This window comes from Phacochoerus africanus, chromosome 12 (assembly GCF_016906955.1).
Source record: "Phacochoerus africanus isolate WHEZ1 chromosome 12, ROS_Pafr_v1, whole genome shotgun sequence".
NCBI classification, from domain to species: domain Eukaryota; kingdom Metazoa; phylum Chordata; class Mammalia; order Artiodactyla; family Suidae; genus Phacochoerus; species Phacochoerus africanus.
Window position 1 is genome coordinate 30,461,356 of NC_062555.1, and position 19,130 is coordinate 30,480,485.

A 19,130-nucleotide genomic window follows, 5' to 3' on the forward strand; every position below is an offset into this window, starting at 1 on the left:
TCTTCATCGCTACCTGCACCACAGGTCACCAGCAATGCCAGTCCTTAACCCACTAAGCAAGGCCAGGGATCGAACCCACATCCTCATGGATCCTAGTCAGGTTCGTTAACTGCTGAGCTATGAAGGGAACTCCAGAGCTTTCTCTATTTTGAATGGTGTTGTTTTGTTAGAATTCTTTGCATATTTGAAACAAATCCTTTGTTGTGTATGTGTTTGCAAATAGTTTTCTCTCAGTTGGTGACTTGCTTTTTGATTTTCTGAGTAAGGCTTCACAGAGGAGAAATCTTTAATTTTACAAAACCCACTTGACCCCTAGCCCAGGAACTTCTGCAGCCCTAAAAAAACCAAACCAAACCAACCACTCTAGGAGTTCCCGTGGTGGCACCCACGGGGCAGGTGCAGTCCTGGAGGACCCTGCTTTGCACAGATGAGGGTAGTTGAGGCTCCTCAGGCCCATGGCTTCTGCTTTGCTGGGATGATTGTGGTACTCTGCTGTCAGAGCTCTGTCTTCTTCAGACTTCAGGGGCTTTCAGCTTTAGGACATCAAGGGGCAGTGTCTACGCTGATGGGAGCCAGGTTTCCTGCCATTGGGTGGCACAGGAGGAAAAGGTGAGCAGAAGCTTTCACTTCCCATGTGCACCAGAGGGGGGTCCACCTTCAGAGGATGCAGGAGGGGCTCTGGGTTGAAAGCTGGGTTTTTTTGGTCCATTGTGTGTGTGGTATGGATGGTGTCCACTGTCTTTATGTGGTATGTGGTGTTGAGTTTCCCAGCAGCACTTCCTGTGGGGACAACATGGCCTTGGCCTCTTTGTCGTGAACACACTGACCCGCTCAGTGTGGGTTGAATTCTGGGCTCTGTCCTCTTGCTCTGGGCCAGGCACCTGTTTTTGAGCCAGTTCCACAGTCTGTTGGTGACTGTAGCTTCACAACATAGAGTGAAGTCAGGCTGGGAGACGCCTCCACCTCTTGTCTTTTCTGAGGGTCGCTTGGGCTCCTTGGGGACTTTTGTGGCTCCACACAAACTGTAGGAGGATTTGCTCTATTTCTGGGAAAGACTGTTGGAATTTGGGGAGGGCTTGCATTTACATGTTCATTTCCTTGGGCAGAATGAACATTTGAACAATGTGAATTCTTCCAAGAGCACATTTATGTGTGTCATAGTTTTCAGGGGCTTCATCACTGTCTGAAAGTGTTTCAGTCTTTCATGTCCTTGGTTAAATGTATTCTTTTGTTCCTTTTTTCCCTTTTTTGGCTGCCCTGTGGCATGTGGAGCCCTGGCCAGGGATCAATCTGAGCACAGTTGCAACCCATGCCAGCGTGTGGCAACACTGGATATATATATAATGATTTTTGTTTATTTTTATTATAGCTGGTTTGCAGTGTTCTGTCAATATTCTGCTGCACAGCATGGTGACCCAGTTACACATACATTCTTTTTTCTCACATTATCATGCTACATCATAAGTGACTGGATATAGTTCCCAGTGCTACACAGCAGGATTTCTTGTTTATCCATTCCAAAGGCAAGAGTCTGCATCTATTAACCCCAAGCACCCCATCCATCCCGCTCCCTCCCCCTCCCCCCTGGCAACCACAAGTCTCTCTGCAAGTCCATGAGTTTCTTTTCTGTGTGTGGAAAGATTCATTGGTGCCATATATCTGATTCCAGATACAAGTGATATCTTATGGTACTTGTTCTCTTTCTGACTTACTTCACTTAGTATGAGAGTCTTTAGTTCCAACTGTGTGCTGCAAATGGCATTATTTTTTTTCTTTTTCTGGCTGTGTAGCATTCCTTGTGTATATTTACCACCTCTTCCTAATCCAATCATCTGTTGCTGGACAGTTAGAATTTTTCCTGTCTTGGCTATTGTGAATAGTGCTGCAATGAACATGTGGGTGCATGGGTCTTTTTCAAGGAAAGTTTTTGTCCAGATATATGCCCAAGAGTGGATTGCTGGGTCATATGGTAGTTCTGTGTGGTTTTCTAAGGTACCTCCATACTGTTCTCCATAGTGGTTGCACCAACTTACATTCCCACCCACATGCAGGAGGGTTCCCTTTTCTCCACACCCCACCCCTTGGACAAAATTAATCCATTCTGCCTTGATAAAGACTTGATGGTTTGCATATCACTCAGAACCGACTGAACCAGGGCGTATGTTTCTTGCATTTCCCATGAGCTTCCATCTGTTTGATGGGCTGACCAGGTAGTGTGACAGTGATGAGCACAGGCTTTGGAGCTGGGTAGAGTTTGAATTCCAGCTGCATCACCATAGATGAGGTGATCTGGGGCCATGGCTTTTCTCTTTGCACCTCCTCTGTCTAATGTACATAAGAATAGTGTTGTGAGAAATGAATTCAAGATACAAAGCATTTTGGAGAATGAAAGTATTCCGTAAACACTCAATAGAGAGCATAAAAAAATCCAGAGATCACAGACTAGCAGCCCATCAGCTAGTAGGTGAAGGCATGGCAGCAAGTTTTCTCTGGCCCCTTAGTGGGGACAAGAACTCACTTCATACTTGAACTTCATTTCTACTCCTTTTGTCATCTCAGAGTTTAACACCAGTTGCCAATACCAATGCACTTTACCCTATTATTTATCTTAAAGAGGAGAATTATCTCTCCGTATCCATATTTTTTCAACATTGGGCAAACAAAAAAATAAATGTAGTAAACATGATATATTTCTCTCTCGCTCACTCTCTCTTGCTCTCTCTCTCTCCTCTTTTTTTTTTTTTTTTTTTTGCCACCCCATAGCATATGGATCTCCCAGGCCAGGAATCAGATCTAAGGTTCAGTTGCAACTTTTGCTGCAGTTGTGGCAACACCAGATCATTTAACCCACTGTTCTAGGCTGATGATCAAACCTGTGTTCTGGCACTACAGAAATCCCATACATCCTGTTGCACCACAGTGGGAACTCCAGTACATGTTTTTAAAGGTTGGGAATTACAAGAGATTCCTAAGTGTTAATTATGGGAAAAGTATTTGTGTGAAGTTATGGCCATGATAGTTCCTTAAATTTGCTGTTTCTGTATTCCCCAAATTGAGGCAGGACTGTGCCCCATCTCAGCAGGAAGTAGCCAGAGCAGACATCACCCCATTCCCTGAAAGACTTGGAGAAAGATAAAACAGAAATGGGGATTTGTTGCCGTAATTCAACCTCTGCTCACTGGTGCCAAATAGAAATGTGGAAACAGAGTTTTGGGTGAAGGAGAAATAGCTTTATTGCTTTGCCAGGCAAAGGAGGGTCACAGCAGGCTAATGCCTCAAAGACTGTGCCGCCCTAAGGAGAGATGGGGAGGTGGTTTTATAGTTTGAGGAGTGAAAAGCAGGGCCACAGATAAGGATCAGGATAGAGACAAGCTTGCATTGTTTTCAAAGTTGGTGTTCAGTGGTCTGGTGGTCTTCTTTCCAGAATAAAGAATGCTTCATTAACATCTTCCATGTGTTGGGGGGTTTAGTTCTGCAGAAGAGCTCAAAGATATTCTTTGAGGAGGGACCAGGACCCTGCCCCAAGGCTGCACTATTGTTTCTTGACTGCTCCTCCCTGGGGTCTCTGTATCCCCTCACTTCCCTGATGAGCAACTGTTGAACCCCCCTTTGGAGCCCAGGGAAGGTCATGGAGGCTGAAGTGTATTCTCTAAAACAAGAAATGGGGATGCAGAAAGGCTTGTGTGCCCAGGAGCCTGCAGGGTCCTTCTTGGTTTCAGATTTAAAACCAAGTTCCCCTAAAACTGAGTACCTCTGCTGAGTTTATGATTAACCTCTCTATCCAAAATGAACATTCTCTTGTCTAACATCTGTTCTCCTCAAGATTGAGAAGTATCAATGTGGGGAGTGGATATGAAACCAAGCAGGACCCTGTGGGGCTCCTGGGCACACAAGTTTTCTGTGACCCCCATTTCTTGTTTTAGGGGAATGGGTTTCAGCCTCCATGACTTTCTCTGAGATCCAAAAAGCAGGTTCAAACAGTTACTGATCAGGAAGGGAGGGGATGCAGAGACCAGGGAGGAACAGTCAAGAGACAATGCAGCCTTGGGGCAGGGTCTTGATTCCTCCTCAAGGAATATATATAACAATATTTTAAGCCCTTCCACAGAACTGAAACCCTCAACAGAAGGAAGCAGTTGATGAAGTATTCTTCATTCCAAAAGAAGGATCATCAGAACCAATGCTGGGACCACTTAACAGCAGCTTTGAAAAATAATGCAAGCTTTCATCTATGCTGATCCTTATTAATGGCCCTACTTTTCACTCCAAAATTATAAAACCACCTCCCAATTTCTCCTGAAGGGGGCACAGTCTTTAAGGCATTAACCCGCTGTGGCCTCCTTTGCCTGGACAAGCAATAAATCTGTCTTTTTCTCCTTCACCCCCAAATAAATAAAACTGTTGTTCCTGAATTTTGACCCATTGAGGGTGGAAGAAAACACACCTATCTAAGAGTGAACAAAAAGAAATTAGCCTATATTCTTAAAGACTCTTGTGACTGGAGTTTTCTTGTGTCAGCAGGTTGAGGATCCAGCATTGCCACTGCAGCTTCTCAGGTTGCTGCCATGTCTTGGGGTGGATCCCTGGCCCAGAAACTTCTGTGTGCTATGGGTATGGCCAAAAAAAAAGGAATCTCAGGATTACAGAGAACCAAAAAGACATTAAAAAAAATGCTGGAGTTCCCGTTGTGGCACAGTGGTTAATGAATCCAACTAGGAACCATGAGGTTGCAGGTTCGATCCCTGCCTTTGTTCAGTGGGTTAAGGATCCCGCATTGCCGTGAGCTGTGGTGCAGGTTGCAGACTCGATCCCACTTTGCTGTGGCTCTGGCCTAGGCCAGCGGCTACAGCTCCGATTCGACCCCTAGCCTGGGAACCTCCATGTGCTGCGAGAGCGGCCCAAGAAATGCCAAAAAGACACCAAAAAAAAAGAAAGAAAGAAAGAAAAATAAAATGCATAGATTTATCTGAGAAATCTATTCCCTTCTAATCTGCATACACATGGGTTGAAAATAGCAAATTGAAATTTAGAAGCATGGAGTGTAAAGACCTAAACTTGGATTTCTTAAAAAAAATCAATTTCACAAGAACATAATGGAGACACCTGAGTTTGAAAATGTCCTCAGTGAAAAATAGGATCTTAATCTCAAAGACCTTTAAGAATGACTAAGGAGGTTTCAGGTACCTGATGGGTTTATGTATCTGGACATTCCTTAGCAATTCTTATTCCTATGACTACAAAAGCATCACTGATTCATCCCACAGGAAATCACAGTGGCTCCCTTCTTCCTGACCCCACTCAGAGAACAATTAGGAAAGTAATGCCTTTTCATCCTTATCCAGCATCACATACATAGTTGATGATTTTCTCTGCCTGGACCAGGTGAAGATGCAGCAAAAGTAACTGCCAGTGCTTAGGTTTTACGTCAGTACCCCTGAGGAAAATGACAACTTGTATTTTCTGTTCTTTGATTCATCTTGATGTTTGTTAAAATGACTGTCAATTCTGTTTCTTGAAGCTGCAAAGGGGACAATACCAGCTACCAACACACTGCTCACAGTGAGCACAGTATATGAGGCTGCAGACATAAAACAAGTGAAAAAGGAGGTGGAGTAGCATAGCTCATCTAAATCAAAATGCATTTCCTCTTAGAGAAGTTCTTATAAGTGGTCATGATCCTAAATGCTGAAATTCAAGTTTTCCAGAAGTTTCCAGGAAAACAAGCAATTAGATTATGAAATAACATGAGATTGAGTCAAATCTTTAGCAGAGTGTCAACTGTCACCTTTAGTAAAACAATCATTTTTTAAACAAATTGGGCATCATTCGTATGTGATTATAAGATCTGACCACAAGGGAGTTCCCATCATGACTCAGCAGAAATGAATCTGACTAGTAACCATGAGGACACAGGTTTGATCCCTGGCCTTGTTCAGTGGGTTAAGGATCTGGCATTGCCATGAGCTGTGGTGTAGGTCACAGACATGGCTTGAATCTGCCTTTGCTGTGGTTATGATGTAGGCTAATGGCTACATCTCTGATTCAACCCCTAGCCTGGGAACCTCCATATGCCACAGGTGCAGCTCTAAAAAAAAAAAAAAGATACCTGACCACAAGGATCCCCAAATGTAACATCTTAAATGATATAAGAGTGAAACATCACCAAGACCTTTTGCTAAAGTGTTCTCTGTACAGAGTCCAACTCATAAAATCTAAGGTATTCTATTTCTGACAGCTCAGCAACACAGACAAATAAACCTTAGTATGTTCTGAGTATACAGCATTTAATACTATGTATAAAGACAATGAGAGCTTCTTTAGGAGATGGTTCAAATTCAGTTAACATTGTTGACCTCTTATCAGGGATAAGACTCTGAGCTCCCTGAGGGCAAGCATGTATTGTGTTAGTGATGAAAATTTTGGGGAAAAGTGTACAGAGAACACTTTAACAAAAGCTCTTGGTGATGTTTCACCTTTACATCATCTAGGATGCTATATTTGTAACCCTCATGGTCAGATCTTATAATCACATACTCTGAGTAATGCCAATACATTGGCAGTACTAGGTGATTTCCTCTCTCTTGCCACATTTAAGCTCCACTTCATGGATAAGGCAGCTGGGGCTCAGAGCACTCAAAAGCTTATTGCCCAAAGTCACAATAGTGACAACTGTCCTCTGTCCTCCCTCTTAGTGCCCTGGCCATCGTGGATGTCAGAGCAGAGCTTATAGGCCTGGTGAGTGAGGCAGGAACCAAAGTAATATTTGGCAGGCGGTTGTGTCTGCAGTCCTCTGGTGGGTGAGGTGAGGCTTGGTGTAAAGTTTCAATCCCAGTTGCTGCTAGGATGAGAGCAAGAGCCAGTCTGGCCAGTGAAGATGGTATTTTCACCCTCAGGTTTGGAGGCAGGAAAGTGGCTGCTCAAGGAGACTGGTAGGAAGAGGGAGGCAGGGAGAAAGTGAAATAGTTCAGGATGCCCTGCAGGGAAAGCCTGGGGAGGAGGTTTTTGAGAAAAGCTATGTGTTATGGTGTCTGCATGTGGGTGGAAAAAGAATTTTCTGGATTCAAAGCAAGGTATAGAAAAGACAAGTTTATTGAGGCAAGAGACACTGTTAACACAGTGGGCTGACTTCTTGATAATCAGGGAGATGCATGGTCATGTCTGTTTTATAGCCTGGAGACAAAGGAGAGAGAGGAGGTCTCACCATACACCTATTGTCCTTCTGATTGGTTGGGGAAGGATGGGGTCTTTGGATACACTTGCTGGTTGGTTGGGGGTGTATATTACCCCTATAGGGGTTGGGTAAGGCTTGGGCCACATACCTTTCCTATCGGGGCAGGAAGGAGTAGGCTAAGTTGCTGGGGTAGGGAGATCCTTTGGATCATTGTACCCATTACACTGAGACAGGAGGGATGCTAAGGGCCTGGTAATTCTTATCTCAGCTGGAGGCTTTTTGAGTTTTATCTCCTTGAAGAAGCCTTAAATCCTACACTAAGGAAGAAAGACACAGGCTAAAGCTGTAGATAGAGAAAGCACCACTTAAGAGGAACTAGGGAGCCATTGGACTGCATACAGCCAAAAACCCTCTTTTTTTTGGTAATCACAGTGTTCCTGTCCTTCAATGTAATGTCTTGAAGCAAAATGTGTGCTCATTGCTCCCTGCCCCCTGCTTCCTGTTGCTCAGGTCCAGTAGCTTCACTCCTTCATGAGTGAAGAGCACCTTGCTTGCCCCTGAGAGCATCCAAGTTCAACCCCTCCTGAAGCCCTCCTGAAGCCCCCAAAATGCTTCCTTACTCAAAGAGAACAGGAAACAGAGCCACCATGCTTCAGATTCTTCAAAGCCTTCTGCCTGATTTCCTTTGGACTTACTCTGATTTAATTTATTCCTTGGGTGTGTAGACACCACTCTGCTTTCAGCTGTTTCTCTTAACCTAATTCACAATTACACAACTATGCTGTCTTAGAATAAATCCTCCTTTCATATCTAAACCACATTTTTTTTCCAAATAAATTAAGCTGAAATGATGGGATGATGTGAGCAGTCTGCATTCCTGAACAGGCCTCTTTTTTTTTTTTAATGAAAATCTTTTTAGAATAAAGTATTAATTCTAAATTTCAAGAAAAAAATTTAGTGAGTTCCTATTTGACCAAACTATACTTTCTCTGAATACTGGATACCTAATATGAGCTTTGAATTTTTTTTTTGTCTTTTTGCCTTTTCTATGGCTGCACCCACGGCATATGGAGATTCTCAGGCTAAGGGTCTAATTGGAGCTGTAGCCGCTGGCCTACTCCAGAGCCACAGCAACAAATCCGAGCTGATCTGCGACCTACATTAACAGCTCATGGCAATGCCGGATCCTTAACCCACTGGGCTAGGCCAGGGATCAAACCCGCAACCTCATGGTTCCTAGTCGGATTCGTTAACCACTGAGCCATGATGGGAACTCCTGAATTTTTAAGAACATTTTCCAATAAAAGAATGTGAACATCAGTCTTGCATTACCTTTTGTCCACCTAAATTGCAAATCTGCATTAACATCTTCCTCCCCATTCAAAGCTAGTGCTATTTTCTTTTCTAGCATTTATACAGGTGGAGGTCACATCAGGGAACTGAGAGGCCTTAGTTTCCCACAACTTGAATTCATGTGTGAGTGTGTCTTTTTAGGGCCACAGATGGAAGTTCTCAGGCTAGGGGTCAAATCAGAGCTGTAGCCACTGGGCTACACCATATCCATAGCAACGTGGGATCTGAGCCACATCTGTGACCTATACCACAACTCAAGGCAATGCCAGATCCTTAATCCACTGAGTGAGGCCAAGGATTGAACCTGTTTCCTCATGGATAATAGATTCGTTTCTGCTGAGCCACGATGGGAACTCCTCCTGCAACTTGAATTAAATCCACAGGAAACCTAATTGCACTCATCCCATACTCTAGTTTTATGAATGAAAAATTTGAATCTGATATATTCTTTAAAAAACTGATCTATGCTTTTTTTGACAACTCTTTCAATATCAAGTGAGTAGGAATTTATTAGCAATCTGTGTACTGAATCCATTATCCAAGGATGGAAAATAAATGGGATGTATGCCCTCAGAAGATAAAGCGTGTGCTCCCATTAGGCTGCAGGATGGACTCTGCTCCACTCTTCAGAATGTAGGTGGGGATCAGAGAGAGCCTGGAGAAACTCCAGGGCACAGTGCCCTTGACATTATCCTGGCACAGTTTTGCCCAAGTCAGTTATGGCTACAGAAATTATCAGATGACTAGAATATTGGTCTAGGAGGAAAAAGAGAAGGAGTGGGTTTTTAAAAATCTTTACAGAATACTCAAATCTGCTAATCAGAAACAAGACAAGGATGTCCACTTTCACCACTGTTATTCAACATAGTTTTGGATGTCCTAGCCATGGCAATCAGAAGAAAAAGAAATAAAAAGAATCCAAATTGGAAAAGAAAAAGTAAAACTATCACTATTTGCAGACGACAGGATGCTATACCTAGAAACCCCTAAAGATAACACCAGAGGCAGAGCTTCCATGCCTGCCCACTTGCATCTCTCACAAGCATCCTATCTCAATAAATCTATTTCTTGCCTATCAAAAAAAAAAAGACATCACCAGAAAACTATTAGAACTCACCAATGAATTTGGTAAAGTTGCAGGCTACATAATTAATACACAGAAATCAATTGCATTTCTATATACTAATAATGAAAGATCAGAAGAGAAATCAGAGAAACCATCCCATTTATAATTTCATCAAAAAGTACCTAGAAGAAACTTACCTAAAGAGACAAAAGACCTATTCTCTGAAAACTATAAAATGTTGATGAAAGAAATCAAAGATGACACAAACAGGTGGAAAGCTATAACATGCTTTGGATTGGAAGAATCAATATTGTCAAAATGATTATACTACCCAAGGCAATCTACAGATTCAGTGGAATCCCTATCAAATTACCAAAGAGATTATTCACAGAGCTAGAACAGAATACTTCAAAATTTGTATGGAAACACAAGAGTGAACAGCCAAAGCAATATTGAAAAAGAAAAGCAAAATGGAGGAATCAAGCTTCCTGACTTTAGACAATGCTACAAAGCTACAGTCATCAAAACAATATGGTACTGGCACCAAAACAGAAATATAGAGACCAATGGAACTGGATGGAAAGCCCAGAAATAAACCTAGGTACCTATGGTCAATTAATCTATGACAAAGGAGGACAGAACATACAATGGAGGAAAGATAGTCTCTCCAATAAAAGGTGCTGGGAAAACTGGAAAGCTACATTTAAAAGAATGAAAGTAGAACACTAACACCACTACAAAAATAAAATGGATTAAATATAAGGCCAGATACTATAAAACTCCTAGATGAAAACATAGGCAGAATGCTCTTTGACATAAATCACAGCAACTTCTTATTTGATCCACCTCCTAGAATAATTATGATAAAGACACAAACCATTGAGACCTAATCAAACTCAAAAGCTTTTACACAGCAAAGGAAACCATTAAAAAAACAAAAATACAACAAAAAAATGGGAGAAAAAACTCTGCCAACAATGCAACAGCAAAGGGCTTAATCTCCAAAATGTACAAACAACTCATGCAACTCAACAACAAAAGGACAAACAACCCAAGTAAAAAATGAGCAGAAGATCTAAATAGACATTTTTCCAAAGACATATGGATGGCCAACAAGCATAAGAAAAATGCTCAGTATCACTAATTATTAGAGAAATGCAAATCAAAACTACAATGAGGTGTCACCTCACACCAGTCAGAATGGCCATCATTAACAAGTCAAGAAATAACAAATTCTGGAGAAAAATATGGAGGAAAAGGTACCCTCCTTCACTGTTGGTGGGAGCGTAAATTGGTACAACCACTATGGAAAACAGATGGAGGTATCTCAGGAAACCAAATATAGAACTACCATATGATCCAGCAATTCCACTGCTGGGCATATATCCAGACAAAATTTTCATTGAAAAAGATGCGTGCACCCCTATGTTCATAGCAGCACTATTCAAAATAGCCAGCACATGGAAACAACCTAAATATCCATCAACAGATGAATGGATTAAGAAGATGTGGTACATATATACAATGAAATGTTACTCAGCCATAAAAAAGACAAACTAATGTCATTTCCAGCAACAGGGATGTAATTAGAGGCTCTCATACTAAGTAAAGTAAGCCAGAAAGAAAAAGACAAATACCATATGATATCACTTATTTGTGGAATCTAAAATATGGAGCTGATGATCCTATCCAAAAAACAAAAACAAAACCAGAAACAGATCATGGCCAAGGAGAGCAGACTTGGGGTTCCCACTGGGGAAAGGGGAGGGAGTGGGATGGATGGGCATTTTGAGGTTTTGGGTTTTTTTTTGTCTTTTTTAGGGCCACACCTGCAGCATATGGAGGTTCCCAGGCAAGGGGTCTAATTGGAGCTGTAGCCACCGGCCCATGCCACAGCCACAGCAATGGGCATCAAAGTTGCGTCTGCGACCTACACCACAGCTTACAGCAATGCCAGGTCTTAATCCACTGAGCAAGGCCAGGGTAGAACCCACAACCTCATGGTTCCTAGTCAGATTCGTTAACCACTGAGCCATGATGGGAACTCCAATTTTGAGGGTTTTTTTGGATGCAAACTGTTATATTTGGAGTGGATGTGTAATGGCACCCTACTGTATAGCACATGGAAATGTGTGTGATTGGATCATATTGCTGTACAGTAGAACTTGATTGGACATTGTAAATCAACTATACTTTAATGATAATATAATAAAAAGAAAACTAAGGTTCTTCCTACTTAGGGACATTTATACATCCCTCTAAGTGATGTATTATAATGTTATAATAATATAAATAAAATATTCTATACTATTCTGGATTATAAACAATTCTAAGTTATATGTTCTATATAGTTCTATAATATAAAATTACTCTTCTGTATTACAAATATAAAATCACAGATGTGTTAGTTATTCCCTGAAAGCTTTTCTGAGCTTCTCTCACCCCTACTCCCCTGGGCTGCCCTGGGCAATCCCACTTGCATGGGATCACTGGGACTCTGTAGCAAGGGAGGCAAGATCCAGGTCCTTTCCACTCTCCAGCCAGAGCCAAAGCTCTTGCCTGAGCAGGTGGTCAACTGTAGGCAGAGAAGTCTCTGTTTTTCAGTCCTTTGCATCTATTAAGTTCTGGAAAATGGGCAGTGTTTAGGTAAAAAGTAAATGCTTTTTAGTATTAAACATGTGTACTTTCATGGGACATATACACACATGCCACACAATCTTGCTCTGGATATGGCCAATTGCAGATACAGTGATGAGGACTGATAGAGTAGAGGGCATCCACTTTGAAGATGGACAGACCTAGATCCAAATTCCTGCTCTTTCATGTTCAGCTATGAGGCTATAAGCAAATTCTGTCTCTTAATTTCCTCATCTGAACAATGAATTCAGAATCACCCATCACACAGAATTGTAGTGAGGATCAAATTGGACAGTGCGTAAGAAACGCCTATTACATATTATATGCTCAATAAATGGTAGATGTTGTTAATTTTTGAGGAAGGCTGGAAAGAGCATAACATTTGTTGGGTGCCTGTTGTTTGCCATGCCAAGTTTGTATTTAGAGCTTTAAATACATCACCTTGGAGTTCCTGTTGTGGCACAGTGGTTAATGAATCCGACGAGGAACCATGAGGTTGAGGGTTCAATCCCTGGCCTTGCTCAGTGGGTTAAAGATCCCGTGTTGCTGTGAGCTGTGGTTGTAGGTTGCAGACTTGACTCAGATCCCGCATTGCTCTGGCTCTGGTGTAGACAGGCGGCTACAGCTCCGATTAGATCCCTAGCCTGGGAACCTCCATATGCCACGGGAGCAGCCCAAGAAATGGTAAAAAGACCCAAAAAATAAATAAATAAATAAATATACCACCTTGTTCTACACACAAACACACACACACACAGAGAAAGAGCTGTGATGTAACTGTTAAAGGATTTTTTGTTTTGTTTTGTTTTGTTTTGTCTTTTTAGGGTCATACCCATGGCACATGGAGGTTCCCAGACTAGGGGTCTAATTGGAGCTATAGCTGCCGGCCTACACCACAGCCACAACAACACAGGATCCAAGCCACAGCTGAGACCTACATCAGAGCTTATGGCAACACCAGATCCTTAACCCACTGAGTGAGGCCAGGGATCAAACCCGCAACCTCATGGTTACTGATCAGGTTCATTAACCACTGAGCCACGATGGGGACTCCTGTTAAAGGGTTTTTTTTTTTTTTGATAATTTTTAAGTTAAAATTATGACTCTCATACTGATATAAAATAAATTTGTGTCAAATAGTTAACTTATTATATTTAATGAAAAAACTAGTAAGATATTACAACTGATTCAAGGAGAATTCAGAAAAACACATAGTCAAGAATACTGAAATGAGGATTTCCTGCCTGGCACGGTGGGCTTAAGGATCCAGTGTAAGTTGCAGCTGCAGCTCAGATTTAATCTCTGGCCCTGGAAATTTCATATGCCGTGGGGGTGATCATCAAAAAAATTCTGAAATGAATTTTTAAGAAGGTGAAAATTGGTTGGTATTCACAGGAATATCAATTGCATTCCACTGAGCAAAATATATTTGAGTCTCTGTTCAAAAATAATTCATATTGCTATATTTTTTTCTATAACTTACAGAGTTGAAAAAAATAGCTCGAAGACAATGAAAAAGGCAGGCACTTTAGAATCAGATGAACTGGAAGCATTATTAGATATCTTTTGTATTTTGTTCATTTCAAAAATTTTCATGATATTTTCTGGCATTACCTTTTTTTTCCCCATTTTCAACTGAGAAACAAAATCATAGTGACTGTGTGAATTGTCTACAGGCACAAAAAGTGTAATTGGCAGTGTATGGATTCAAACTCATCTTTCATAACTTCAAAATTAGAGTGGCTTTGTTTGAAGTACTTGGAATTTGATTTTTCTTTTATTTTTAGAGGATGAACAATCAATATATCCGTCGAGAAGTCTTCTGCTGTGAAACTTGCCATGAGCTCAAAAGCTTCTGGGAGAAAGAAATTAGAAAACAGACTTGTTACCGGGAACTGGAAGAAGATCGACAGGGAAGGAGTGCCCTGGGAAAGTATGTGGATTGTTTCTCTGCTCTTTTTAGAGGTAGATTTCCCCAGAAATATACCAGATGTAGAGATGGGGGAAACTAACTTATTTTCATTACCCACTGTCCTAAGAGTACAAATTTTGGAGATGGTATGGTCAAGTCAGTGTAGCCACAAGACAAAAGGAGAATGAGGCTTAGAAGGAAGACATTTATTATACTCACAACCTTCAGAAAGAGCATCCCTGCATGCCATGCAGGGCCACAGGGGAAGCACCAGGTTTTTGACAGATGGCAGTAGACAGAAACAAAGGAAACGGCTATGCCAGAGCCTTTATTGGGATTTCTGAGGAAAAGTCAAGGCAGGGCAGAGTAAACAGCTTAAGGTTGGCTAGCTTGAATAATTCCCAATAGTTTGAGGATTTAAGGATGATCTGGTATGTGGCCTGGCCCTGGAATGATATAGGACAGGGGAAATATGACTTTATGTCTAAGAGTTAGATAAGGAGGTGGTTGGGGCCACAGACTTAGGATTGGTTAACACACAGAAGAAAGGGAAGGGCAGTCTTTCTGTGGCCAGAAAGCTTTTTTATTTTTATTTTATTTTATTTTTTCATGGCTGCACCCATGGCATATGGAAGTTCCTGGGCCAGTATTGAATCCAAGCCAGAGCTGCAACCTATTCCACAGCTTCAGCAATGCCAGATCTTTTTGCCAACTGTGCTGGGCCGGGGATCAAATCCTCATCTGTGCAGCTACCTGAGCCAAGCCACTGCTTTTGGATTCTTAACCCACTTCAGCACAGTGAGAACTCCAAGAAAGCTTTTTAAGGTGTCGGTATATCATAAAATACAGAAAACTAAAGACATAATTCATCTACTCATTTATTTTTGCCACCATCTACCATAGTATACCAGGGTTTATCAACCTCAGCACTACTGATATTTATGACTTTACAAATCTTTGTTAGTGGGGTGGTTGTCTTATGCTTTGTAAGATATTTTAGTAGCACTTCCCTTAAAATGTTGGGATGCTGGTAGGACCCCCCCACTGTGACAACCAAAACATCTCCTGATATTTCCACACATGGATGGCAAATTTGCCCCTGATTGAGAATCAATGATTTATGGATCTGAATGAGGCTTTTAGTGTATAAGCAAAAATAAGTTTTTGTTATTTATATCTTAATGATCTGAAAAAAAATCTCTTTCTTACCCTGCCTCTGCTACAATCCCCAGCACATGAGGTTATACCAAATTTCAGGGTTAAGTCAACAGATACTTATAAGTGTAAAATACTCCACATCTGAGATGATGCATATTAAGATCCTCGGGGGAAGGATAATGTGGGTTCTTCTCATTGGCAGTTGAACTTGTTGTTCTGGCCAAAGGAATCTACCAAGAAGGGAACATTTACTTATGTGAGAAGACGTGTGTCACATCACTCTGACTAAAAGGGCCAGCACCTGTCCTTACACTTGTAGTTGCCTTGGAGCAGATGGACCAGCTCAACTTTTCAGGGACTGTCTGGATTCTCTGTCCCTACAATGGGAACAGCCCAGCCAGGCTGTCTGTTTGCTAAGACACCCACTCACAAGAGGAGTGACATTGTATGTTCTATTGGACAGCAAAGGCATGTGCCTCCATGTTACCGAGCGTGCTGAGCTAAAAACATGTAATTCGCATGTGTTGAATTGAAATTAACTTCTAAAAATCTTTCTTCAGCCCCTAAGGGGAAATAGGCTCTTGGTATACCCAAAGAAGAGCTCTGCCATCATTCCAGTTACATTCTTTTTTTTTTTTGTCTTTTTGTCTTCCCCTAGCCTGGGAACTTCCATATGCCCTGGGTGCGGCCCTTATAAGAAAAAAAAAAAAAAAGAATTTGCATCCTCATGGATACTAGTCAAGTTCTTAATCTGCTGAGCCACAATGGGAACTCCAACAATACTATATTTGAAACTTGAAGTTTGCCAAGAAAGTAGACTACTAAAGCACACATACAACCTTCCCAAAAAAAAAAAAAAAGGTAATTACATGAGATGATGGGAATGTCAGCTTGACTGTGTAATCATTTCACAAAGTATATGTTGCATCAAAACATCACGTGTGTACTTTAAATATATACAATTTGCCAAATAAACTTTGATAAAAATGAGTGAAACTGAGTCAGTATGGTAAGGCCATAAAAAGGGCATATGAGATGGAAATTGGGGGGGGGGATTTTAGCCTGGAAGGGGCATGGAGGTCTCACAGAGAGGGTGAGATCAGGCCTTGAAGGCTGGGTAACAGCATCCCCGAGGAATCATCAGAGTTTTTAGCTGGAGAGATGGGTAGAAGGCTAAATGGGGAGGCCTTGAAATGCTGGCTAAGGAGTTGGATGAATCTCCAAAGGCAATGGAGACTCATCAAAGGTTTTTAAGCAGGGCAGTAACTTGCTAAGAACGTGTCTTAGTGACAGAGTGAAACAACCCGGGCAGCAGTGTAGAGAATGCACTCTGCTGATGCTAGGGCTTGCCTTTGTCAAAACTATGTTTACCCAAACAGCTTGATTTGGAAATATACACCTAATGTGATCTCTCCTCCATTCAATGTGAGTGAAAGTACGAATAAGAATGTGGTCTAAAGTGACGAGACAGCAACCAAAACATGCCTAATTTGCCTGGTGCTGTGACTCAAAACAAACCTCTTTAAATGTACAGCTGTTTATTTCAGAATTAATTAGCACATCTCCCTCAACAACCCTGTGTGAAACATAACACGAAAAATGGCAAAATCTTGAATTGTACCCAATTAGAGGTGAGCACAGCCACTCAAAAAGGCCGTACTGCCTTTAAAGCACTGCTTTGTTGATGATTCCTAATAAGTCCTTTTGTCTTTTGGGTAAATGATTTAGTGGGCGACAGAAGAAAAGAAAGCAGAAAGTACTGTCTTCACAAAGCAATTAAATGGCAAAATTGGGAGCAGCTCTCAATGTTTAGACTGGTGCGCAAGTCCTCAGGCTGTTTTCGGGGCAGACAAGTGGAAGCACATATGCTCAGGCAGGAGACACCATGGCTCTAGCAGGCTTTGCTGCCAAGACTTGTAGATAAGGATGGGGGACACTGGTTAGAAAAGATTTACTGTCCTAGACACTCAGATGAGATGGGCAGCACCCAAAGACCTTTGGGTAAATCAAGGGATTATTTGCAGCACTGGGGCCCCTACCCACCCACCCCCTCCGCCAGACACCATGGGCGCAGACGCTCTGCTGACATGCTGTTAAGGCATAAAGCCATGCTTCCCCAGAGGACCACGACAGAACAGGAGAGGGGATATCAGGGACAAGGAGCCTCAGGGCCACCCCCTCAGCCTCTGCTTGCCAAGGTGCTCCTTGAGACTATATAGATGCCAAAGGGGGGAAAGAGAATTCCTTCATGCCCAGAATCTTAAATTAATGAGCTTAGAAAATAATAGTTTTCTTTGAAGGGAAACAAATAATTGCCACTTGTAATGAATAACTTCTGATAATCAAAAAGAGACATGATGTGTAAAATTTCAGGAAAGTCAAAAACTTATAAAAATTATCCCAAGTCCAGCAATCAGCAATAAATTCTGTTAATATCTTTTAAAATTTCAAGCATGTATTTATGTATGTTACCTTTCAAAAGATAAATAATTTTTCCAAAGTATGACCTTTCATACAAATGATTTTTAGTTGATTCTTTTTCTTTTTATAATAAGTTTCCATATTTTCTAATATAGTTGTTTACAATATTCTATCAATTTCTGCTGAACAGCAAAGTAACCCAGTCTCACACATACACACACACACACACACACATTATATATACACCTTCTTATTTCTCACATTGTTGTCCATCATGTTCCCTCACAAGTGATTAGATATAGTTCCTTGTGCTATACAGCAGGATCTCATTGCTATCCACTCCACAAATGATTTCTTATAACTTGTTTTTCCATTGAACAATATATTCTCGGACATCTTAAAATTGAATTAAAATACCTTTTGTAGACCAGCCTTTTCTTGGCTATTATTTGGATGTGAATAATTAATTTAGATAGGCTTCTCGTTTTTCACGAACAGACTTTCCCTTTGACAACTTCTCGTTTTCACTAAAAAGAACATATTTTTGTCTTTTTAGGGCCATACCCATGGCATATGGAAGTTCTCAGACTAGGGGTTGAATCGGAGCTGCAGTGGCCGACCTACACCACAACCACAGCAACGAGGGATCCAAGCCACATCTGCGAACTACACCACAGCTCACGGCAATGTTGGAGTCCTTAACTCACTGATCGAGGCCAGGAATCAAACCTGTATCCTCATGATTTTTTACCACTGAGCCACATCGGGAACTCCCAAGAACATTATTTTTTTTAATGTTTTTTTTTTTTTACATATCCGTCCAATCATCTGCTTAAGATACACTGTAAGAGGTGGAACTGCTCTGTCAAAGAGTGAGCCATGCAGCAGACAACTCCTGGGTCAACCTGGATGCCCCATACTGATGCTGCTAGTTTTGTCTAACAGTATTGATTCCTCCTTTCCCTTGTAACAGACTATAATGGGGTGGGGAATGGGGGAGACGCCCACCTCCAACTCACCTTCTATGTGGTAAAGAGAGATAAAGCCATCCCTAGGCCTGTGATACAAGCCTGGCTGGTCAAAGAAGTGCTCAAAGTTGGCTCAGGGATGGCCCAAGATCAAAATGGGCCTGGCTGGTACTAAGGAGGCCACCAGCAATAAAGCCAATAGAACCTAGAGCTGCTGTCAGTCACCACTGGGTGGGTCTTATCCATGAAATGAAGCCAAAGTATAAGAAGACAAAGCAGAGAGATGGGGAGATGGGGTGGAGGGGACAACAATTTTCATTCCTGGATTCAGGTAAATCTAGGGCCAACTTTGACACTTATATCCTTTGATGTGTTGACCTGCTTTTTTTTTTTTTTCTTTTTTCTTTTTGTCTTTTTGGAAGTGCCCAGGCTAGGGGCCTAATT